This window comes from Acanthochromis polyacanthus, chromosome 17 (assembly GCF_021347895.1).
Source record: "Acanthochromis polyacanthus isolate Apoly-LR-REF ecotype Palm Island chromosome 17, KAUST_Apoly_ChrSc, whole genome shotgun sequence".
Classification (NCBI taxonomy): domain Eukaryota; kingdom Metazoa; phylum Chordata; class Actinopteri; family Pomacentridae; genus Acanthochromis; species Acanthochromis polyacanthus.
The window spans coordinates 1,407,838-1,434,160 of NC_067129.1; the positions used below are offsets into that span (position 1 = coordinate 1,407,838).

Here is a 26,323-nt window from a genome sequence, read left to right on the forward strand (position 1 = left end):
TTGGCAGAACTTTTTTCTTGGGAACCATTTCTCTGCAGGCACTGTTCCCATATAAAGACGCATTCTGACCACCTGGACAATGTATACACAGTTTTTCCACCATTCGACTCAATTATTGCCAATAATACACATGTAGACGCTAAAAAAAACAACATTTTTAAAGTTTAAGTAAAGAATCTGTCCCTTTTTTTTTTTTTTTTTTGGTTAAAGTGTTTGATGTAGGTGTAGCAGTGGATTTATTTGAAGCTTTTGTACTTGAAGCTACCTTTGAAGACATCTAGATGGTAAAAACTGCTGAACAATGCAGGACTGACCCAGAACCTGCAGCAGAAATGAAGGAACAAAGAGCTGGATGGACACATTGTGATGTCTCAGCTAGTTGGACGAATAAACTGTTAAAAAATGCATAACTTCAGCAACTGTTCCAGATTTTTATCCAATTAAGGGTTACATAAAAACAGCTTCTACTGTACAGCCCCTTTCAGGCATGCAACATTTAGTTCCCATGCACTTCGACGTGGCAGTTCTGAGCGACTGACCCACATAAATGATCCTTTGGCCGACAGCGATTCGCCACATTGTTCCATCCCAACGTGAGTAATGTCTGAGCCCCGCCAGCACGATAAAACTCGTCTGACTCTGCCACTGAGCTACACGTGATTACGACAAATCAGCTCATAGCAGCAGATTAAAATCTAATTGCAATAAAAGAGCTCATAATTACAAGATTTATTTCCCTTTGATGAATGCAATATGCCTCCATAGACGACATACGTAAAGGACATAAAACGAAGATGCCGTCTTTATAGCGACATCTCATTGTGGCGACTGTGTGGCCCACAGCTGGAAACATGAATTTCATACTTTAGCTCGAAGGAAAGAAACCGAAAGAAGATACTGCTCCCCTTGCTTCACATAAATCAGAAGAAATATATTCACTTTGACAGCTATCTTTCATCTGGGTATTTTGGGGATGCCCCCCTCCTTCCACCATTCAAAGGAGCACAACATCAGAAGGCAAACATTTTATGTGGAACCATATGCAGCTCCGGATTTGGGTTCACTGCCATCTTTGTCAGCAAACGGAGCCAGGAAATTCAGATTTGGACAGAGCCGGCTGGCTTAGATGGGACAAATGAGCTGCAGTAGCCACAGGTGACACACAAACAAGAGACATGTGGTCTTTACAGTAAGCACAAAACACCTTCCTTTCAACCGCACCGTCAGTAAACACAACAGCTAATCACCAGTGGAAGCTCAGCGCGATTAGTCTGTTCCGTTTGCTATGGAGAAAGGACAGAACGTCTCAAAGTGGTGCCAGAAAATAGAGGTACTGAATGTATGAACTTCCCCAAACACATGAATGCAGCCGACCACCGCGGGATCAAACACCTCCAGATGCAACGGACTCTTTTGGTCACATAGTGGCCTTTAAACATGAAGGCTCGTTGAACTTTCTGGGAAAGTTACTGAGTACAGCTAAAAATAAAAGCTGGGTTTAATAATTTAAGGCATTCTAAAAATGCAGCCCTTCCTACGGGCTAAAAACGTTTTCTATGTATATGCTTCTGCTTGTCTTGTAGTTTCCGTTTAAATTATTCACAACAATTGGTAAATAGTTCTGAAGGTTCATTACGTTATCTTTGTCTTTTATTTATGTCTGCTTTTACTGACTAAAAAGCAACACAGGATCACCTCATTATAACCCAATTTAATGTAGTATAATTACACAGCAAGAGCTAAGAAGAGCACGGAAAACTGGAATACGGTCAACCTTCTTACAACAGAAGCATAATCACTTCAAAGACCGAAAACGCTTCTTGAGATTTCAAAAGATGTTTTTGCACATGAAGCCTTTTTGTTTAAAAATCCAGCAGCAGTTTTCTCGTTTGGAGGCTACGTGGGAACCCGACTCTACATACCTGTAAATGAGCTGTGGAATTTTGTCAGATTAAGACGCGAAAAAGGGGTCCGTGTGCACAACGTTAACATTTAAAGCTTTAATCGCTCAGACTCCCGGCTTTAGCTGACCACCTGGGAAAGCAGTCCTCCCATAAAGCCGGCAGCGCAGCAGAACGAGCCAACATCCAGGTCTCCGTAGCTCGAGGCATCGTCCAGGGTGATAGCAGACTGCAGCCAAATCCTGCAATTATGCAGAGCGCTCCTGACCTTTATTACACCGGTTTAAGCCTTATAAACAGGTTGATTTGCACAGAGCGCTCGTGAGAGGAGATGATATTAAAGGGCTATCATCCATCACACCCAACAGTAGCAGGTATGAGATAAACACAGACAAGCTATTCCTGTTGCAGCTGCATGTGTACATACATGAGTATTTACGCCTTCACTGGGGAAAAGCAAACAGAAACGCTACAAGATGACTAGAAAAGTGCATTTAATAGCAAAAATAGCTTTTCAAAAGGATAAAACTAAATCTGCTGGCATGGAAGCATTTTTGAATTTTGCAGAAATCCCAACTGAATACTGAAGTAAAGACATCACAGCATGGAAATCTAATTATTTTTATTCAGCTATTACCACGGAGGATCCTCCAGTAATTGGTAAACGATAAGAACCGGACAATCATTGATGTTTCCAACAATGGCTGATATAAATAGCGATGCCGATCAGCGCGCAGATATTTTTAAGTCATATCTTAAACCGTTTTTGTGATCGTCCTGTTTGATATCTTTGAAGCAAACCACCACCCACCCACCTCCATAAATAAAATACAGCAGATCCAACTGGATGTAGGCCTTGTGTGCAGAGCTGATAACATCCATGACAAAGACTGTTTACATGCCGAAGGTCTTAGCTACATCTTATTAGTCCCCATTGGGCAGGATTAAAGTGCTGTTGTCTCGTCGGCTTCCTCTGTGACTGAGCAAAGCTGATGAAAAAAAAAAAAAAAACAGACTTGGAAAACAGCGTTGGATATGACCACCCCACAGCAGCCTGTAGATACAGCTGTCAAAGTTTTGCTGCTTTTTAAAATTGCCAAACTGCATCTTTCTTTCCGCACTGAGGGGAAAAAAAACAACCCAAGTGGGCATCAAGCACATGCATTCACTTTGAGCGTTCTGCTGGTCGCTGCCTGAAGGCCCGAGGAGTCTTTTGAGGATTTTCATTTCATTTTGGCTTCGTGTCAATAAGCTTATGTAAGCTTCTATAATTTACTGGTCTGATTATAGATTTGTGCACCTTCATAAATATTCATGTGAAGACAGAAAACTGCTGGAGTGCCTGCCTGTCCGGTGGAGTATCACAGGAAAAGAAATTACAAAACCCTCTTCAGAACAAAAAAAGGAGGAGGAGGAGGAGCAGGGTCTGTTGTCTATCATTCCCATAATTCACCACTTAGCTACTTTAATGGTGTGTCCTCTTTTTTGCAGAGATGTGAGGAGAGATGTGCGCCACTTTGGATCCTCAGAAGGCCTCGCTGTTTCCTCCCTCCCTCCGGCAGTGTATCACATTACTAATCAGATTATCTTCACTCTTCAAGGAACTCGTCATCCCCCCTCCGGTCCCACAAACTCCTCCTTTAACAATCTGGATGAGGCTCTTCGGCGTCTTCTTTTGTCCTAATGACAAGTGTCTTTATATAATATGAAGCCGTTGATGGATGCCTCATAATGAATCGCCTGGAATCTCCGTTATCGAACTACGCTGCGTTCTTATCGTGTGTTTCAAGTCCAGGTGCTTCATTAAGCAACTAATCCACCGAATCAAAGCTCTAAGATCAGACTACAGTCAAATTACAGAGATTACTTTCAGATAATGGTGGATAAGGTATCATCATTTGTGTAATAACAACAAAAAAATACAAAAGCGCCTCATCAATCACGTTGAAAAGCCTCAAATATTCCTGTTAAAATCCCCGCAGAGGCACTGCAGCGCATTATGAACAAAGCAAAGTGGTTTCATCTCACATCAAATCTGCAGCTTTAAACATTTGCAGCCATCACCGTGAACGTTCTGCCAGAATTATTTTAAGACACTGTAAAGCATTTCTGAACGCTCCAGATGGTAAAGAAAGAGGCTGATGCCACAGCGAAAAGTCATTCTTTGAGTGACTGATGGATTAAGTCGTGATCCGGATGTCTCCATAGCACCGGATTCAAACCAACACGTACAATAGGCCTGCTCATTTCTCGGTCTCTTTTGTTAATAGGTTGTATATTTGGCAACTCTGTCCTCTCTTAAGGCGGTACAAAGTGTCTGTCTTGGTATTTCCTATCAGACAAACAAACAAAAAAGAAGCATCACGCCGTCATACATCATGCCCTTCTAAAAACCAATAACCACTTAAAAGCAAAAGCAATAAACCAGCGGACCCAAATGAGTGATGAGTCACTAGTGGAGCCCATAAAGGTCATGTTATCATCAACAGCAACACTCATTTGATAAAAATGTTTTCTAAGCCTTGCATCGAGCATGAAGTCAAATAAACTAATGTGTCTCTCCAGTCTGTGGCAGCGCTCTGACTAACGTCATGTAAATATTAAAAGATAACCCAACCACCATGTTTGCTTTCACACAATTAAACCAGATTATTCAGCGAAGAAGAGTTCTGCAAATAAACGCTTGCTAAAATGCATATTTGTATAGAAATAATATATAATCCTTTAAACCCCCCAAACTTGCTGTCTTTAAACAAAAATCCCCAAATCACACCGTTTATCCGAGCTAGAAACTGCAAAAACAGAAACAATCATCAGATTTGTGACTTTCCATTGGAACACTCACATGTAACACGCGGTTCCACTGGGAAAGTCGACCAAAATCTAAGCTTAAAATTGGGATATATTCCATAAAAGAATAATGATATTCATTCTTTTCTGATTTATTAATCAGCCAAAAATAAACCAACTGCTCCATGTAAATGCTGTAAAAAAGTAGAACAATCCTGAGTTCCTTGGCTGTGAAACTATGACTGCTGCGACCAAGAATCACCAAAAAAACAAACAAACAAAAAAATCAAGGGCTTTTTAGCTGAACTGGATTGAACTGCAGGCTGTGTTTACACCCAACAGACAAATGTCTATATTCTGATAAAACATTGTTATGAGGTCACAGGAGTGCCACATCAAAATATAAATAAATAAATAAATAAATGTGGAAATATAAAGTGAAATCAATAAATAAATAAATGCAGAAATATAAAGAGAAATAAATAAATAAATAAAAAGGAAAAATTTGTCTTTGCTTTTACCTTTTCTGTTTTTTCCTTTTATTTATTTATTTCTCTTTATATTCCACATTTATTTATTTATTTATTTATATTTTGATGTGGCACTCCTGTGACTCCATACGTTGCGCTTGTTTGTTGAAGATTTCCAAAAATCTTTGTAAACTATCCCTCCATTTTTCATGATTTATGGCACTGAAACCTATTATAAGTGTGTCAAACTGCACAAAAGGCATTTCTGAGTCCTCTCTGCTTCTAGCTGTGGTTGTACTCTTTCAATGGAGGTGCAGGACTTTCTGTTACAGTGAAAAATGAGCTGACACTTACTAAAAAATGTGACAGAAGCAAAAAATGGCCAGAGACTGCAGACTTCAGTGGGCCATGATTATGTTTTCTCCTTTTGTTCTGCATCCAGTGTAGCTGCACTGAGACATGATGCATTCTATAAATACAGCAGGGATAAAGTGAAAGTTTTGACGCATCTTTTTCCTGACTTTCTCGAGCCTGCATCCTCTGTCACCAGATAGAATTAATATTTCTCTGAACATCTTCACTGATATTTTGCTGCCGCGGTGTTTTGATCCAAACAGGTGTCCTTGGACAGTTCAGATGAAGTATTTATCTTCCTTTGCTCTCAGCTGGCTGTGTTTGTGGGAGATTGCCTGGATTGTATTACTGAGGCAGATGCTGTTGGGTTTTTTGTTTTGCCCAGCATTTACTGGGTTTTAACATTACCGATATCCGGTATCACACTGTGGTCATGATAAAGTCAAAGAAAACAACCAAAACATCCCCTGTTGTCTTCCTCACTAGAAAGTTAAAAAGCATTTCCAGAGACGTTGTATTTCTGTCACCACCCGCGTTCAGTTTTAGTCCTGGGGGAGAGTTAAACCAAATATCTTGTAATTAACTAAGTGGCTTCAGCCACTGCCCATTGTTTTGCAGCTCGCCCATCTGTGACCATGCAGCCATCCAATCTGCACGCTGCTCCTAATGGAAAAATATTGATCCTGACTGTTCCATATTCAGGGAGGGGAAAAAAAAAAAAAAACACGAGAGTGAGAGGTAAAACCGAGTCAATACTGGCCGAATTTGCAGCCCTGCTTTTGTTTGCTTGGACAGATGGAGGTATTGATGTGATCTACAGTATTAGTCCATACGAGGGTGAACTAGTTAACATCTGAAGCCAAAAGCATGTAATGGGGCTTCACTTTGCAGCAGATGTCGTCAGATGTGGAACATAAAAGAAGGCATTTATCCAGCTACTGAATTTTACTGAGCAACAACTGCAGACGGAGGCCTTAGATGAGGGTGATATCTCTGGAGAATGCCATTAAGTGGAATTTAAGTTAAGATTATAATGCCATTACTTTGCTAATTCACAGTGTTTAAAGCATCGGTGGAGGTACTGAGAGGACGGGAACGGAATCACATTTTCCACAGACACCAAAATCAGGAGAGAACTTTAAAAGCTTGAGCAGGTTGAAGGTGTTACAGAATCAGATTTTCTGGTGCATTCTGTGGACTTATCAGCCTGATCGTGCTCTCTCTATATATCCCCCTTAAAGGACATGTGCATGATATAAATAGGTGGTTCAAACACAGCTTTGATGCTTAGGATATTCTGACATTTACATCTCAGTGAAATCCTTTAGGTTGTTGCAGCGCTGAGTTTAAAAAGCCAAACACGTTCTTTAAAAGGCTGTAAAACACACAGCACGCCCACATTTTATGCACCTGAAGAGAATCTGTTTGACCTTGAGTGTTCGTGCTAGATAAGTTACTGTCGGACTGGCCTCTACGGACGCAGATACAAGTGTGGTCACTGCATGTTTTCCTCCATGTCTTGGCATTCTCGTTTTCTCAAAGTCACTTTATCATAGAAGTTTAACCTTTTCAAAGAGCAGCGGAGCCACACCAGAGAGAGAGAGCGCTGATCGATGCGGCGGCTGAACTCTCACAAAATACAGTGCTGACTTGCAATTTGTGTGAGCATAACCGGCATAAAAAGTGATGTCTCACCCTGTCAGCTCAGTGTAAATGACACTAAATGTACATTCAGTGACAAGAGGATGTAAACATCATCCAAAGAATGCAAAACAGACAGTTTCTAGCTTGAATGAAGACACAGATTCAAGTATGTGCAGCACATTAAATAAATAAAGAGTGCTTAATTACCCAAAGAAATGCAAATTATGCTCACATACGCAGTTAAAGGTTATTTAATTGCATGTAGAAAGTTGTACAGGACTCATGAGAGCTGATTTTAAAGCATTTTAAGAGGTTTGCCAATTGAAGTGTAAGTACTAGAAGGAGTAGCGGTGTCAGGTTTAGCGCATAAAAGCAGATTTACATTGTAAGCATTGATATGAGCTTCAGTTTCAACTGAGAGTAAAGGGCAGACAGAAGTCGAAATCAATTAAAGTGTCGGTTTCAGGCACTCTTGGTTGTTGACTAGTTTGTATCTGATGTGTAAGAAGGTAAAATGTCAGCGCTGGACTAAAAGATGTGAGCAAGACTGTCAATCGAACAATATGAAGTTAGAGAAGTTGAACTCTACGATCATTATCCATTTATAGCCATCAGGTCCAGTTCTGGGAGGATGCATGAGCATGCAGAACTGTGGAAAAGTACAATCCAAGCTGTACAGGTCTGCTGCATCGTGTCCGTCTGTGCAGCTGCTTCTGTTTAACAGCGTTTATTATTATCACATGGATATTTAAAAGATGACGTTGAGGCCAAGTCAAACACCAGTAACAACACAACCTTTATAGCTGAAGACACAAAGACAGAACATGGAGGAAATAGTGACATTAACCCGAAGCAACGTCATTATAAAGGCTCCAGCCAACATTAGCCATTGTCTCTGTTTTACGGGCTGCATGACTCAGAGACAACACTTGGTCTACAACTTCAACAACTGGCAGGTGACATCAGTGAAGACGAGCCTGTGCAGCTGAATGGTGCCATATTTTGCTCCAGTTGTAGATATCGGAGGGTAAATTGAAATGCAGATGTTGCATTTCACAGACATACCTTAGCTATAACCACAAACTGACATGAAGCTGTGTGTATTTGCAGACATGTAATATCTGGGCGATGACAAGTTTTTGGTGGATGTCCGGCACTTTTACAAGTCCGTTCCAGAGCACTCCTGTTAGCTTCAGATGCACTCTAAACCATGTGGTTCCTTGGTTGTTATTTATGGTTAGAAGTGTAATGCAGACGAGCAGCAACAATGATTAACAGGATAAATAAAGCCAGAGTGGGTCTTAGTTTTCACAAGCCAACAGAAAGTCACTACACTAGGTCCCATAGTTTGCTGCTGACTAGGACTAGTTACAGAAGATCTTGAACATCCACAGATAGAGTAAGTATCCACGCATCCCCCATTCTGAGCTCCACCATGTGAGCACACTTCAAAGGAGTGATTCAAACTGCATCACCCAAGGTGAACATTTGGTCACCCAGCCTCACACACAATGATGCATTTGTGAATAATCACAGACCCATCATGATCTCATCCTTTGTTTTACTGTCTGCCATACAGTTGCCCCGCTCAACACTGTTCCCACTGCCAAATGGACGCCGTCCAGCTGAACCCTTTGTCTGGAACTGATGGGCGGCTCTGACCAAATCAGTTCCTCTAGCAGCCAAACAGCAGTTCAGTGGGATGAACGGACCGTTGGATGTAATTTGTCCAGCATATATGAGGAGCAACAGGGAACCGTGGACATGATTCAATACCATATGTTTGAGATTTTATGAGCATAAGCTATCATTTTTAACATGGGTCTGCCTTTGTAGCATCACTTGCATAACAGTATGTATCTATCAACCCCACTCTCACCCAACCGGTCGAGGCAGATGACCACCTTCACTGAGCCTGGTTCTGTCTGAGGTTTTTTCTCTCCATCTCTCAGGGTTTTTTTTTTGTTCCTTCCTTGCTGGGTTTCTGTTACTAAGTGCTTTGAGATGGCCTGTTGTGAATCTGCACTACACAAATCAAATTAAATTGAATACAGACAGTTAAACAAATTAGCAGATAAATACACAATGCACTCTCGTAATGAATTAATAAAGCTCGTTTGCCATCATCAACCAGACCTGAGCTGTTTGTCATCCTTCGTTTCCATTTAGCAAATCATATTACCAACAAATCAACTTGTTTTGTATCTCCAGCAGAATGTGAGATACTTTGATTGTAAAAAAACATGAAATTTAACCGTTCTGGTAAGACCGGAGAACTTCCTTCAGGTTTTATTACCATATCAGGTTCATTCAGCTGCCACGTGTAGAAATATTTATCATTTATTTCTTCAAGCACAAGACTTGAAATCTTTTACGATGATGCGCTTTTATCAAGGAAGCCAAACCAAAAATCTAGCAAATACTATCATTAAAGTAACTTTGTGTGGAAATAGGTGGGAAAATGTTCAAATTCAAAAAGCTTCGGCGATGTTCAGCCAGAGATGGTGGAGTCTGGAAGCCCAGTTTTGGATCAACGCTGGACTAACTGGACTCCCTCTGGGTCTTTGCCAACAGAGAATCATGAAATAAATCAGACCACCAGGACTCATTAATCGTTTCATTATCACCATAAAAAACGTTCATCTATTTCAAGGGTTTAAAGTTTAAATTTACTGACTTTTATAAACCTTCTCATTAATCAAAGAGCTAATGAGTAATAACGTGGTGGAATGCAATTACAGCTCTTTAGAAGAAACACAGTGGAAATGACAGATATGGTAAAGTGAGGCTGCAAATGTCCACGGTTAGATCAGCAGGTTACCGAAGCTTTTTCCTGGGTTATAATGAAGATCTGCCGTAATAGGGGTGAAAAAGCAGATAAGAATCAAACACGAGAGCTCTTCAGCTTTGAATTTCAGTTCAGTTTTTTCCACAGTCTGTAAAAAAGTTTCAGCTTTTGTCCTGCCGTTTCCTTAAAATGACTTATTAGCTCTTTTTTTTTTCATATCTGATCCTCGCCTTGAGCTCTACAATTCTAAATGTCAAGGTATCTCTTCCAACTGTGATCAGACAAGCTTTGGAAAAGGTGCACAATATCCACACAGGACTGAGAAACAGCCGTAATCCACTGCTCATTTGAATGGCTTCACACAGGCTGCTCTCCCAGCGCTTTGAAAGGGATGGAAGGTATGTGTGGGCGTGTCTGCGCGCCGGTGTGGACGGATGATTATCAGCGCGGTTTTGCTATCGAATCAGCAGCTATTGATTCATCTGACAGTGCAGATAAATAAAGCCGGCCATTTGTGAGGCGTGTGAGCGTGAGAGCAGCCTCGAAAGTGTCTCACAGTAGCTTGAAACTGCAGCCATCCACTAATGGGCTTGTGCTGCCTTGTTCCCCATTGATCCAGGCATCGGAGGGCTTGTCGATGGCTTATGAGGCATATCCTGCGACCCAGACGCGCAGCATTTATGCTAGTCCATTAAACCTTGCAACACCCCAAAATGACCCCATACGGGGACATCTCAATTATTAGATCATCAAGGTACGGGTTCTGCTTTTATGTTATTTGCTTTTTAATCACTCAGCCCCTTCACAAAGATCCCTCTCATGCAATTACGAAAACAACAAAGTGTAGGGTTCAATTTGCCGCCATAATTAATCTGAAAACAAAATTAAATGTGACCACAGCAGATGTCCTTCTGCTCAACGGAGCTCCGTCTTGCATTAAGTCCGTGTTGTACGTCGGTCACAAACCACTAAGCAATGTGCAGCCGAGGCAGGAAGAGGAGAAACAGAAATCCTTTTTGGTGACTGATTTAATACGTAGTGGGCCACGAGTGTATCAACAAGCTTATTATAAGTGCGCTATATTTGTGCTCACAGGTTGAGAGCTTGATTTACCATCTCACCTCTAAAAATGTCATTGCCTGGCGCGTATTTTCATCTCGCTAGAGGTGTGAAATGAAGCAAATACAAACTTGCTTTCCCCTCTTGGAAAGGTTAGAGATTGCCCTCGCAGGAAAAACGACAGCAGCATTTATTTGTTCAATTGGCTATAACAGCGTCTGTTTGTATTTACCTGACAAGGACCTTTAGTGGCCATGTAAATGATCACTCCTGTCTGTTCAAAACAACGCACTGATGCTGCATGATATTTTTTTGCGGCGCTGGTAACTGTTAGGGAGGCGATAAGGATGGATGGACGGGTAAACAACGTGTGTGACCACCGTTTCCATCCAGATGTCTCCAAACAGCAGCCGACACTGGTTTCATTTAACCACGATCTTTCTCCTAACTTTGGCTGCAGCGATGGCACACTGAGAAACAGCAAAATAAATAAATCAGTGACCTCCAAAAAACAGAAGCTGCTGACAAGCGCATGCCATGTGATGCTGCTTTATGCTTTCTGTTGAATACAGTGTTTACACAGCAGGAAGTCAGGACGGAGAGCAGCGCCATGGGTGAGCCTCGCTTGCTCAACTGGATTACCAAATCTAAACATTATTCTAACCTCAAACAGGGCAACGGAACTCAATCACATTATTTTCTTGGGAGAATAATAAGGGCTCTGTTGCTAAAGCGCCGCATGTGAATTTCACCACCGTCACGTCAGTGGTGAAAACATCACAGGCAGGACTTAAAGGATTTAAAACAGAAAAGCGTAGAAGAGACGCGCATTGATCTGGTCCATGTTTCTTCTTCTTTCTGCGAGGCCACAGAGAAGCTGAGCAGTCGTGTATTATCATGCATTAGGTGCACATGTTCACATCTCCTCGGCTGCTTTACTGCAGCATTCCGCTGTAGCTCTTTGATCTGCACTACATCCAGCGAGCCTCCACACTACTGACACTTTAAAGCCACAATGATCTAAATATAAAACCTCAAGGACGCCACATTACGAAAAGCACAGCGCCGAACACTGGAGCATGTTTGGAAACCAATTTTTAGGACTCACAGCCTGAAAAGACACAAATAAATCTCTGAGTTCAGTTCATTTAAGTGTTGACACTAGAAAGGCCACACGCACAGAGAAACACAGCGGTGTTTCGCAGCGAACGTTTATGCCATTACATAATGTGGAACATCTTGTTTTCATTTTCTGGCTTGTTCATAAGTACATTTGCATCGGTTCTGAGAAGGATAAAACAAATTAGCTGTGGTTTTACACCTTTTCCAACCACTGCAGCAGCCTGTGTTGACACCGATGAGCGATTTTGTCAATAATGTTAAGAAATCTTCTTAAAATTCAAGTCAGCATTTGTGAATTTTGTCACATTTTGTCAAATTCTGCAATAAATTAATAAATCTGGTATACATATTTGGCCCTTTAAATGAGAAACAAAATGACACGGATCAAACCACGCAATGCTACTGGATGTATCTTCAGGTTTATGCATCGACGCTGCATGAAGGTAGCCGAGCAGCGCTAGACCCATGCTCTGAAGACGCAAGGGTCTAGGCACACTTGACAGAGAGGGAGGGCGGCTAAAAGGTTGTCTTTCAAATCACTCTGCAGCAATTGGGTAGGTATACAACCAATCAGCGCAACGAATAGGCTCCGAAAGCGCCAGAAATCAGAGGATGCGGTAGTTCGGTGAAGCCTTATTTATACAGTCAATGGGTGAAGCTCAAGTATATTACAGACGTGTTAACAGAAAGATTATTCAGAGTCGGTGCTAATGGAGCTCAACGACTGTTGTCCTTTTTGTTGTCGACCCTGGCAGAGAATTAAATTCGTTGCCGTGGGTTGTCTAGCGCGGCTAGGCTAGCATGAAGGGGAATTCAGGAGGAAAGTAGGCAATCACAGGCTTACGTCTACCTTTATGCTTTACAGTTGTAGGACGAAGAAAAACATTAAGTATTTGGTGCTATTTTCACTTTTATCAGATAATATTATCAGATCTGACTGCATTTTACTTCATCCTGATGTGTAGCATCACAACTACTCACTTTATGTTGCCTTTATCGACTTAAGGTTCAGTCTTACATGACTATTAGCTCCTTTATCAGTGATGTTGCAGCCTCACCAGCACTTGTCTGCATTATTATTGCATTATTTTAGATGCAACAATATCAAAAAGCAGAAAATCCGTTGTGCCATCAGACATATCCACAGTGTTTCCTCCTGCTGCCCACTCCTCCCTCCTCAGACAGCATTATTTCAAGGCTGGGGGAGCAGTAAATGCAAACCACCGTTGCTATGATAGTTTCAGAAAACAATCCGGGACAAGTGGGCTGTGTCTCGGAGCCATCAGTCTTAAAACCCCCGCAGTGTCACGAAGGAAGCCAGGTGAAGAATTGCATCTGGAGAGCAGCAGAATCTCACACCTGTTGTCGTCCCAGGGGAGGAAGGCATCAACTCAAGTGTTTAAGTGACGTCTGCATTTCCACAAGCTTGGCTGAAAAAGGCTCGTGGCTTTGATATAGAGGGTAATTTTGTCCCTTTGCACTGTGAGGTTTTTAGTGGAACCGACCAATCCTGGCTCTAAACCTCAAAGCTCTAATAATAGCTAAGCAGGGAGCAAGAACTCCACAAAACAATAACCTGGGATAACTTTGCTGCAACGATGTCAAAATACCTGCACAGGTACGGGGGTCATTTCATTTCAGAATAACGGATCTCTAACCTTTTCAGCCCCAAAACCCAATGGAAAGTTCAAACTGCCAAAATGAAACCAGACAGAAAGTCTAAATGCAGCCATGTGCCCTTCTGTGGAGGAAATGTTCCAAATTTTAAGCTTAAAATTGTAATATGTTATCAAAAACTAATGTTTCTGGTGTAAAAGTTTGGCACAAAATAAGACAAAATAACAAACAAGTCTGCACTCAACCCCAGGAATCAGTCATGTCACAGAAGTTCAGGGACTTTTCAGATGAACTGCAAGCTGTATTTATGCAGAACAGAGAGGAAACAACTACTGCAGAGTTTTCATATAATCCCCCAGTATTAGTAACACCACTAAGAGACATGATGCACAGGCTGATTCCAGTTTAACTTTTCTAATTTTTGTAAGATAACTAATCAAGGAAAGTCTACTTTTTTCCTTGTTGTTTGCACAAAAGACATTTCTATGTTCTCTCTACTTCTAATCACGGTTGTTCTGTTTCCATAAAGGTAAAGAACTTTATTTTGAAGTGAAAAATAAGTCCACAGTGAGGGGAGAAAAAAAAAAACACCCATTTGGGGTTCAGAAGGTTAATTGAGATCAGCTTTACGCCAACAACCACATCACTGAAACATATAGATAAATTTACCATCAAAGGTTTTTGGCATCGACCAAAAAGGGTCCAACATAGCAACAGTAACTAAGGAAGGAGCTTAAATATCACAGAAGCAGAATGACCTCCACATCGAATGAAGCTGAAGAGATGACGATCGAGAAACTTCTTTACTTTCTTTCTGACTTGCAGGTATAAGAACAAAAGCTACTCATAAGGTGTGTTTTGACATAAAAATAGTTTTCAATTTCAAGAATTACAGAGACACATGACAGCAAACACATCAGAAGACATGCTAGTGTGATGCCTTATGTGAAGTGAAATGCAGAATTCTCAACAAAGCTGTTGTAGGTGGCTGTGTTTTTGTAAAAAGCTATAATAGCATACATTTCACAGATTAGCTTCTACTGACGAACTGCTACAGAATAGAAGTAACTGAGAAAGTGGAGCGCAGATTGAATTTAACTCCTGATTGTTGTATCTCTATGTGAGCTTTCAGCAAAGTGGAATTCTTACATGTTTGGTAAATGTGTTTTGGTGTTTTATGTGAATGCAGCTGGTGGAGTAAGTCGGTGAAACAATGAGCCGCGCTGAACGGGCCCTTACATTAAAAATGCATTTTTGCGGGCAGCTACAAATTGCTGCAGACACAACAAATTAAAACTTATACAAAAGAGATCTGTTTGGCAATGCTTTCGAAATTAGCGGCTCACTTAAACATTACGAACCGAGCACAAACAATTTGAGATGCTAATTTATGCGAGACATCAAGCTCTCCCCTGGTGTACTTTTTAGCAATTCGGTTTTTAGATCACAGACACATTCGCGCTTCGAGCAGAAGACGTCGGGCCTCTGTTCCTCTTCCATGACATCTTCCTTTTCAAGAATTAATGATCCCAATCTACCCGGTGTGATTTGAATGTAATGGGAAGCCCGGAGAAAAGAAAGAGAGAGAGAGAGAGAGACGTTGCATTGTTTTGATTGGGTGTGTCATCAGCAGTTTGGAGGACGAGGCCCCGAGGTCAGCGGCGCCAACAATTAGACGTTGGGCTCACCTAGCGAGCTCACACACACTCACAGGCGTACGCAGATTCAGCCCAATAAACGTCAGCAACAACAGGTCTACCGGTTGCTATGACAACGTCTTCAGCAGCTGAACACACTATGTGAATAACAATACGGCCCGGTGCTGCTGCTGCTGACTTCAGAGAACGGTCAAGACCTGCAAGCTTTTCCTCACAGCTAATCATTTTACGTAACAACCGTGGGATTCTCACCCTCCGCAGAAAGACAGCACGTGGACAGAATGCTCAGAAATGTACGCGATTCTCAAATTTACAGAATTATCTTATTATTAGTTGTTCAACTTCTTTCCAAATTGTCTTCACTGCACATAAAGATTTCCCCTTTTCAGCTTTTTTTTTTTTTTACACTTGCCAGACAACATTCATCCACCCTATGTGCTGCTTTCCCTTTCATACCGTCCTGTTTTCATTTATTTGGAGTAGTGGAATTCTCAGGAACATGAGGTGCTGTTGAACATCCACACTGGATCATGCTTTCTGCTGTCATCTCTGTCAGAAAAAGATTATTTGGGCAAAGAGGGGCAGCAAGTGGCAACCGGCACGACTAACTGTCACAGGCTGAAGGTCTCAGCAAACTCACTGTCTGGATCAATATGTCATCTGCTCCACAGCCGTGTGCACACTGTCCACAGTCACTGACGTGTTCACACTGCCACTATCAGAGCGACACGCCAACACTCCACACAGACGAACGCACAGCAAATACAGCAAAGTTCCACTTGTAAACCCATTAATTTGTTTGGTAAAATTAGGTTTGCTTAAAGGCCTGTGGAGATTCTCTGTAATCCAAGTCATTGTAAAGCTGCTGTTTGGATCCAGTAGGCTTCCACAGCTCTACAGGGTGGGGAAGCAAAAATGTAAAACAACAACAAACAGGTAAAAACAACTATAAATGGGTATAACTTATTTATTTTTTGGAATTTTGAACTGATTTCTTGAAGAACACAAATTTAAAGCTTTCAGAGCATGTTTATTCAATCTGTCCTCCATCAGCCATGATGAAGGCCTCGATACAGCCTCTGAAAGAGGAACAGGCCCTCCTGATATCCTCCTTGGGGTAGGCATCCCATTCCCTGGAGAATGCAGCCTTAAGTAAATCCATATTGGCATGAGGGGTGGCATTAGTCCTCAACTCAATGGCGCCCCATCAGAAAAAATCCAGGGGGTTTAGATCAGGTGAGCTCGGGGGCCAAATGCCTTTGGGCCAGAAGTTCTCCATGTCCTACTCACAGAACTTTTGGACCTTGATTGATGTGTGAGCAGGAGCCCCATCTTGCTGCCACACATGTCAGGGTAGGTGGCCTTCAGCCAGGGCAAAACGGTGTACCTTAGAACTTTGTAGTACACATCAGCCCAAATGTTCTGATCTGGCTTGAAGAAGTAGGGGGGCATCTTATTGCCATCTGAGCTCAAGACTCCCAGGACCATCTGGAGATCTCTTGGTGCCCAAACTGGTTTGTCTGGCATGCTGGAGGCGGTGAACGGTCCTCTCACTGATGCCAACAGTCTTGGCAATGTCCTTCTGAGGGATTTGGGCATCCAGGAGATCACAAACCCTGTTGCGTTTTGCTTGTTGCTTGCTCACTTCACAATGCACCAAAGTCTGACAAATACTAAAAAGATTGGTTAAAGGTAAGGAACTTTGATTTTAATTATTGTTTTGATTACCCTCACCGTTTGGGCAGGACATTCAAATTTGTCAATAGGACATGTTTGCTTCTCCACCCTGTAACTAACTGGTGGGCTGGTGTTAATGGTGGTAAAACAGTCTGGACAAGGATCTCAGAACTGCATTATAAGTATCTGAAAAGCGGTAACGCCACCCCCTGATCTGTTTAGGGTAGAAGCCTGTTGGATGCCTGTCGGTCAAACATCTCCAAGAACAAGAAAACAATAAGTTCAGCTGCTATCTGGTTGTTTAAAACAACAAATCCAACTTCCACATTGTCTCTGTTTTGAAATGAAGGATTAACATCCTATATGGAGCCATCTGAATTTGACAAGCATTATTTTATCAATGATTTGAGCAAAATGTCACCCCTTTATCTGTTCAGAGTCAGTTTACACTGAAGAAGCCTCTTGGATAAAAGGTCTTCAAGAACAAGAAAATAATAAATTCAGTTACTATCAACTAAAGTCTTTTTTGTTTGAATCAACAAATCCAACTTCCGCAGTGTCTTTATTTTGAAATGAAGGATTCACACCCTATATGGAGCCTCTTGAACATTATATTTCATGAACGATATGAGCAAAAAGCTTGAAATTAGGATTTTTTTATTGTAATACAACATGAATAGTTTAACGGTGAAAATGTGACTCCTGCTACAGAAAAAATGCACATTTATCTTCGGGAGTTGTTGTGTAATGCTCTGTATAAACTTCTTACTAATGTGAAAGGATGCAGCAGAAACAATAGATTTGTTAGCATCAAAGCTCGGGGAATGCTGCTAACCTGGTTGCGACTGACTCAGTTATTCATGTGTTTTCAATCCTTTATGCCATGAAACGCTAGCCGTCTTCAGCAAGGTGTAAAAGCTCGACAAAACACTATTCATACAAACCACATTTCCTCTTTTAAACCCACAGTCAACTTTACTTTGAACCAGAAAAATAAAAGTTGTAACCATGAAAACAAAGCTTCGCCGTTTTCCCCCAAACCCTGACCTTCACCTAAACCTACAACCAAGCAGTTTTCAGCAGAATTAAATAATATAGGTGCTTTGCTTTCCAAAAGCGTATTCAGATGGAAGGCTTGTTGTGTTGCTGTGTCAGGGTGGTGTGTGTGTTTGTGGCCATGATTACATTCAGCACATAGGTCAAAAAGAAGTCAGTGGTGTTTAAAAGGCGAACGCTGGGTTTACCAGACTGACGGATCGCCTCCACATGTTTTCACATCTTTAAGCTAACTCAATAACGGGGGCAATTTTGCAGGTAGTTGCCCACCGGGTACCTCTTGGAAAAAGCAGCTGAAGGCCAATTTAGCGAATTTGCCTACCTCTGTTTCCAATTTCAAGTCTGCCTTATTTCCATTACAGTCCTGTAACTACCAGGCAGCCGTTTTTCCAAATCGCAGATATATCCGCCGCGGCAGCTAAAATACGAACGCAACCGCAAACTGTCGCCTCTGATGGTGACGGAACGGTGCAGTAAAAGACACGGACTCCTTCCCACCACAACAAAACGAGGCATGGCAAAGTAGCTGGAAAAATGTTCCTGTGCAGCTCCCACTGTGCTTCCAACCATCCTTTTTATTAACATGAAGTATTGTCGCAGCCTGGCACCAAAACGCCTCTCTGATCCAAAACTCCCCCAGAGAGAGGAAATGAGGGACAGGGAAACGAAGAGGGAGGGGAAAAAAAACAGAAAGAAGAAAGAACAGACAAAAGTTAAAGTATTGAGGAAGAAGGTGAGAACAAAGAGGCGGAGAGAAAACTAAGCAACAGAAGGGAAGAGGGAGGGATTGCAAAGCGAGGCAATATACTGTAAAGGAAAGGAAAATGATGATAAAAGAAAGGGAAAGCAAGCTCAGGCGCTCAGATGTAGCTTCCCCTGAAGAAGGAGGATTTCAGCAGCATCCAAATTGGCATTTTTTTCTTCTTCTTGCTTGTCACAGGTAGCAGGGCTATGCTGCTGAGGCTCTGCAATAAAACCTACTGCATGCAGCATTTACATACACAATTCATTTACAAAGGGAAAGTGTCAAAGGAAAAGGAGGAGGCCGATCAGAGAGAACAACGGGTCTGGAAATAACTTGAAAAGTATGTTTTCAGATTGTTGTTGCACCCTAGCAGTAACCTCAAGCTGAGTGGCAGAGTGTGTGACTTGCGATGTTCCATGGTTAATGGCCACAAGGATCTAAAGACACTGTGCTGAAATCACTTCAAAAGTCTCAAACTCTCTCTAGAAGTACGACCACTAGTTTTTCCTTACTAAATGTGGCCTCAGTGGCTCTTTGTCTAGCATGTGTGTGTGTGTTGGTGTTGTTCTGTTAAATGCAATGTGTTGTTTACCACCATGGAGCCACAGTTTGATGAGCACATCTGTTTGTACCAAAAACTACAGGACTCATGCTTACATGCACAAACAGGCCGATGATTAGAAAGCGTTGGAACATGTTTCTTCTTCTGCAGATCAGTGAATGTGAAGTGTCATGTTGGAGACATTTGTATGGTTCTTCTGAATGCTGCAGGAAGAGGGGACGCGTTGCAAAGTATTCCAAACCTCTGTTATCAACGTATACCTGAGGGAAAGCTCCAGGAAAACCAACTTCCTTTAACATACATCCTAACACGACCAAACTGCATTGTCAGTTACAATTTCAAGGGAACATATTCTCTGTTCGGTCATGTTTGAATAGGTCTCAACATATCTTTGATTTTATTACTTTATGGTATGGGGGTCTTCGACTTTTGTTGGAGTTCTGTTGCTATGGATCAATGCAAGTCGATGTTTGGCGTAAATTGGAACTCTGGTGAAAATGTAAACAAAGCTGTTACATGCATTAAGATATCAATCACATCTTCAGAAAAGTCATGTTCCGAGCATTTTATTATATCTAATTTCACTTCCATGGAGACGGCTTTGCTTTTCTTCAAAGCACTGCTATCAGAAGAGTGACATTTGGGAGCCATAACGAAGGACAAAAAGTTAGTGAATGTAGCACAGTCCAAGGTGGAGTGCAACCAGAGAATGGAAACAAAGCCATGGCGACGTATTTGTCCGCTCACCAACTAGTTCCACGTAACAAGTTCCAACAAAACGATGAAACACCCGAGGTCGAGGACATCACAAACCGAGGACACCATGTAGTTCCTTTCTAGCCAACCAGTCAGTCAGTATGTTGGACCAAGCAGGATTCATCACCCTGGTATCCCAGAAACTAAAGGAGAAGCTTCCACCATGTAGTGAAAGACTCATTTCAATCCAAACCATATTTTCCCAAACCGAACCAGGTAATTTTGGTGCCTCATCTTAACCAAGCTTCTCTCAACTAAATATCATTGTGAAAGTGTTAAGCAAAGCATTATATTTTCCAAACCCTACAATAACGGCCCCACATGGAGACTCTATGCAGCCTTTGTGGCTTTTTCAAACTGGAAGCCTTCCCTACAATGCCACAGATGCAGAAAGACATTAACACAATCCAAATTTGTTCAAAATGCACATGAGAATGCAGTTTAGTTGAGCACGGATGTGAATTTGTGAAGACAGAGTTCAGGTAAACACATTCTTTCCAGTGGTTTCACATTATTCCACTGAGAACAATGCACCAAAAAGCACAGCAGTGCACCAACAAAAGGCCCAGAATCCGGCTGCACTGACGCAAACAAAGCAGGCATCAGAATATTCTATTGCATTGCAAACTCATTGATTGGGTTTTGAGTGCACACACTGCATTGTGGTGACAAGAAGTTATCTTGAAAGCAAAATAGTTGACAGGTGTCTCAGTCTATCACAGTCACGGTCGACTCCACGGAGCTTTTGTCTCCTTTGCTCAAATTAGGATTCGGTCGCCTCAGTAAATGACAAACTGTGTGTGAGAAATAGAAGCGACTGCCAGGACGAAAGTAACCGTTTGATTTGTTTATCTCAGACTGCTGAAGTCTCATTAGTTTGGCTCAATAAGAGCAGATAGCAAAGTTATACTTTAAATAATTCCCTCAAACCAGTGGTTGAAGCCAAAAATGCTGCATTTCAAGGGTTTCTGTTTGGCATTTTCTTGTGTTGCTGTCTACAGAGGAAAGTTGTGCTACAATCAGGACTGTGTTAGAGAAAACAAGTCAGACTAGTCCTTTAGTTTGTTTTCATTATGCTGCAGTGCATGCAGCTCTTCTTACTTCCAGCTAAACTGTCTGACCAATCGCTGAGGCATAAGCTCGAAAAAATACATACTGAAAGGCTTATGTGATAAAAGCAAGGCTCAGAAAACTCAAACACAAACAAATAACAGTGGAAAACAATTCTGATCAATGCTGAGCAGAATAAGTCGGGAGAAGTTTTCATCTCTGACTGTGCAGCTCTTCATTTCCTGCAGGATCTCAGGCTGAATGCTGCAGCATTCCTCTGACGCACCTTGTCACGGTCAGACATCCACCGAGGAATGATATGCTCATGCATATTGCTTTTCCAGACAATCCATCACTATCACTTCGGGAAAATGTCAGAAGTGCTTGCTTTGGACAGGTAGGGGTTATTTGTGCATGCCGCTGTCAGAAAGCATCAAAGCACTCGGTGACCTTTGTGGAGCTCAAGACGGATTTTTATCTGCATGCGAAATTCAACCTTGAAGGAAAGCGAAAAAAAAATAAAAATCCTCAAAGTGCTTACTGTCTGAGCAGATGAAGGCTACGAAAACAAAGCCAAACAGGAGATGGGCACATAAACAAAAGCAGGAATCACTTTTTGCTGTTTGTATGTTGTGTTTATGAGAGCAGAAAGCATCTCCACTGGGAGCGATTAGCTGCGATGCCTCACATGGGAAGCACTGATAAACACAATATTGCCTTTCCAGCTACATACTGTAAATCAGATATTACTGTATTCCCCACAGAGCCTAATTTATTCGGCTTCTCGGCCAAAACTCATTTAGCACAAATGCAATAAATTCCCTCATACAGAGAATAGATCCCTTTTTACAATAATGTCATCAATTTTTCAAGGACACTTTGCTGCTGAAAAGATGGGGCGACGGAAACACTGAATGGGTTCATCTTCACATTTATTTAACCTTCTACCCCTTTGTAAGAAAAGAACCTTTTCAAAAGCATGTTAAATTTGGATGTTTGTTGCGTAAATGCAGATAAACAACCTGCCAGTTTAAGAAGACGGGTTTGGATTGTTGAAGATTCACTCAAAATGAAATATTCTGTGTGTTTTGAAACACTAAACAGTCCTTGATTCAGCAAATTCATGCTCCTTGTGTTTCTGAGTGCACGGTTTCCTTCCTGCAACAAGGTGGAGTGTATTTCCTGGCACAAATTTACACGTGACTGCCAGTAGGACAGAGATAACCGCTTGAATTCGCCATCCAAGACTGCGAAAGCCTCATTAGCTTCACCTGAAAGAGGTCGAGGACAAGAATGATAGGACGCCGCCACTAGACTTTTCTTACAGCAGAGTTGCACCTCAAAAGGCTAATTTTATGGACAGTCCAGACAGGAGCATTGGATTAACAGCCTGAAAAAACTCCATTTTCCACATCTAAATGCAGAAAGTTTGGCAAAAGATCACAGTAAAGCTCAGGTTTTATGATTCTGCTCAAGAACACTTAGCCTGTATCCCAGAAAAAGTCATTTCAAAAGCATTCTAATCAAACTGACCCGCTAAAAGTTCAGGTGAAATGAAAATAAGCGAGGAAGAAATAGCACAGCAAATTGCCCAGGATTTGGTCTGGTGGGTTTTAACCCTCCGTCAGCAGCAGCTATCAGATCAGCTGAGCAGCAGCTCTCAGCGTATACATGGAACAATCATCTGATCGCTGATAAAACTTTGTTGCTCCAGTATTCCGCTCCCATGCGGCCTGACAGAAAAAAAAAATGTAAAGAATAAAAAATGAAGCGATGGAAACTCTGAAGCTCAGATATGAAACCGAGTGTCCAATTAACGCGCTGGAATCGATGTGCACATGCAGCCTGTTTACACTCGAGGATGATCTGTGAGAGAATGATTCATGTAGCTGCCCCTCTGGTGTGCAATAAGGCAAAGATGGCTGATCTCAGTCCAATCCGGTTGAACACCAGCCATGCCCCGAAGCCTCACCAGCAAAATGAAACGCTGCGCTCCTCTGTGAGCGCCAAAGACGAATTCAAACAGAAGCGCTGCATGTGAGGTGAACGCACAGGTCCGTCTGAAGCAGGGGTGAGCGTCTACAAAGGGATGCTGTTACTACCAGAAACTAAACGCCGGTGGGCTCCGGGGACAGGCGTTCTCTGAAAACACATTTGTCTTAGCTGCTTTTAACAGGAAAAAAAAAAAAACTTTCATTATTGGCCAGCTATTTCAGCTGGAGGGTTTGTCATTATCAAGTAATTGCCTTAAAAACAACTTATAAAGTACTCAGCAGGAGTTTAATGTAAGAACTGCGCCCGAAAAAAAGCACAGCGCTCAACCGTAATTGCTCTCTCAGAAAAATCCATGGAAGCTCACAAACATAATACCTTGCGAATTGTCCTCTTATTGGCAGGTCGCGCTACATGACATAAAACAAGACAATACATATAGAGATCATTAGACACTGCAGCACTCATTACACCCCACGCAATCAAACAGGCATCACTTATTGTAGGAGCCTTAGAAAGGATCTTTTATGCTTGAAGCCACCAAGATCAGAACTTGCCAAATGCTATGGGCTTTAAGTTGAACATTTTCTACAGAATTTTGAGCTTCCAACATGCCAATATCAGCTGACAGTACAAGGAATGGACATTTTTGACAAAAAACATGAAATCTTTCAGCGAATACATGGTTTTAACAAGAGGGCATGTTCGAATGCTGTCATAATTTTGACTTTTAAAGCCCTTTAACTAGATGATTCTAAGAATATGTGTCAGCTGGAGAGAACTGGGGAGCGTTTGCATGGTTGTCAAATGTCATCTCTGTTCCATTAGGGCTTGCATTCTTTGACCAAGTTTAGATTTTCTCCACAGCTGCTGCATACGCCCTTTGACGTGTTAATAATATTTATGTCAAGATGAATAAAGTTATTATGCATTCCATGGAAGAAAAAAGCTTTTCAAATGGACCGAGTCTGAGGTTAAATCGCTGGTGCAGCGGGTGTTTGCTGCAGCGAGGGAACACAGTGAAGAACAACCTTTACGTGATGTTAAATCATTTCTAAAAAAAAAAGAAAGAAATGTCCTTTCTGACGGACGATTTGACCCCGTTGACCCGAGTCTCCGGTAAACCCCGCGCTGAGGCCCTGCTGCTCTTACTTCCCCACTCAAACTAATGAAACAATTGGATTGGCAGAGGGAACGTCAGAGGAAGGGAGGCCACCTCATTAAAAAGCCCTTTATCCATTCTTATTGCATTACAGACATCTTTTGTGCTGCTCTCTTTTCCCCATTCTCTCTTCTAATGCCTCTCACTGGTTAGAGGCCCAGCAGAGTCACTGGGTGGTGGGAGAGCTGCAGTCAGTGCATACCGGCATGAAAAACATGTGGGGCCGCGTGCTTTTTTTTGTTTGTTTTTTTACAACTCCTAATCCAGAGATTGTGTATCTCGTCGTCGGTGAAACGTACATGATTTAAATGTGAGCATTTGTAACAGTTGGACGTTTAGTTCTCCAGTTCCACATCTCTAATTAAGGTGGTGTCAGCTAGCCTGGAAGCATAGCTCAGGATTACATGTCTGACACGCAGGGCCGGCCCAAGCCTTCAGTGGGCCCTAAGCAAAATTTACCTTGGGAGGCCCCCACGAACGACTTCAGTGCAAAATCTGAATATATGTCAAGTAGTGATGGGTAGATGAGACCCCATCGTGTGTGTCACACTTTTCCCTCATTGTATCATTCATGTATCACGCAGTGTCGGTTTGACTAATTGGTGCCACGAGTGGATTAAGAAATGTACTGCAGCCAATGAACAATAAAGTTTGAAACAATTTGTGATGAATGAGCTTGACTGAAGGTAATGCAACTATTTTTTTAAACTGTATGTGTAAAAATAAATACAAATAGACTTGAAAGTGTTTTTGTTTGATAGAGAAAGTAGGCCTACATGTGATAAATTGAATGTTATATTATCATTAAAATGTAGGCTTCAGTGCTTTGTGCCTGTTGTGACCACAGTCAATGTCAAGTGTTGTTTATAATTTTCTCAATAAACCCAGTTGTGTTGCCATGCAGGAAATCATACTGGTAGTAATTTTTAAGCCCCAAAATTATAATTCATAGCATGTATTTCAGCAGTTTTTATGCTTTTACTTTACAGCAAATGCTTCTTTACTTTCACTTCACTGAATTACTTTTACAGTTATTGGGGTAAATTTTGACCCAATTTACTTTTACTCAAGTAATGTAATCAAGTTCTTTGATCATTACTGACTATGTTGATGTTGGAAGTTCATTTAGATTTTTTTTTAAAGTTTCCTTTATCTTTTAACAGAAATTACCTGTAAGGTTGCTTAGCTTACTTTTTATTACAAATGATTGTAAAACAGAGTATAAAAGTACAGATTGGCATGCCAGAAAAACATATTTTCATATTTGAAAGGGCACATGATATGTTTATATTATTATACATGGAAGATCTTTTCCAAAAGGACAATTCAACATATTTTGATTTTATAACATACATAAAAAAACAAGTTCTCTAGAACACTAAAATCTTTGCTTTCTTTTTGCTTTTTCTGCTCTCTTTCTCTTTTCATCTGTGTGTAATAATGAACCCGCAAATGTGAGTCGCGCTGTGTGCGTTGAAGCCGTGTATAGAGAACGGAAGGATGGATACTGGTTGTTTGTCAGACAAATGTGTTTATATTACCCGCTGTGGTAATCACATCTGAAAGTGGTTTATACCGGCGGATTCATGAGAATCTAAGCTTTACATCAGTGTATAATGTTTCTATCATCGAGTTGGCAGTGTCGTTATATTTCGAAAAATGCCCGCGGCCGCTGAACCTTAACGGGTTTTAATTCCGGTTTTGTTTAGAGTCGAGGATTTAGATCATTTTGGGTTAAGTGAAGGGATTTGTTATATATTAAAGGTTAGAAAATGTAATTGCAATTACCAAATATCCAACCGGAGGAGAAAAAGGCGCCGTGGCAAACAAGACTCAGACTGAGCCCTAAACTTGCGATGCTCACAACATTTATCAAAACAAAAAAGTCATACAACCTACCTTTATCCTTGTTTTTCTTTT

At 41.5% G+C, this 26,323-nt stretch overlaps 1 protein-coding gene across 10 annotated transcripts in view; it reads right to left on the bottom strand.

The window, feature by feature from the left end:
* The window catches only part of LOC110958343 (neural cell adhesion molecule 1-like), a 301,020-nt gene that overhangs the window by 191,577 nt on the left and 83,120 nt on the right, over positions 1–26,323 (bottom strand). The gene's annotated exons all lie outside the window — the stretch shown is intronic.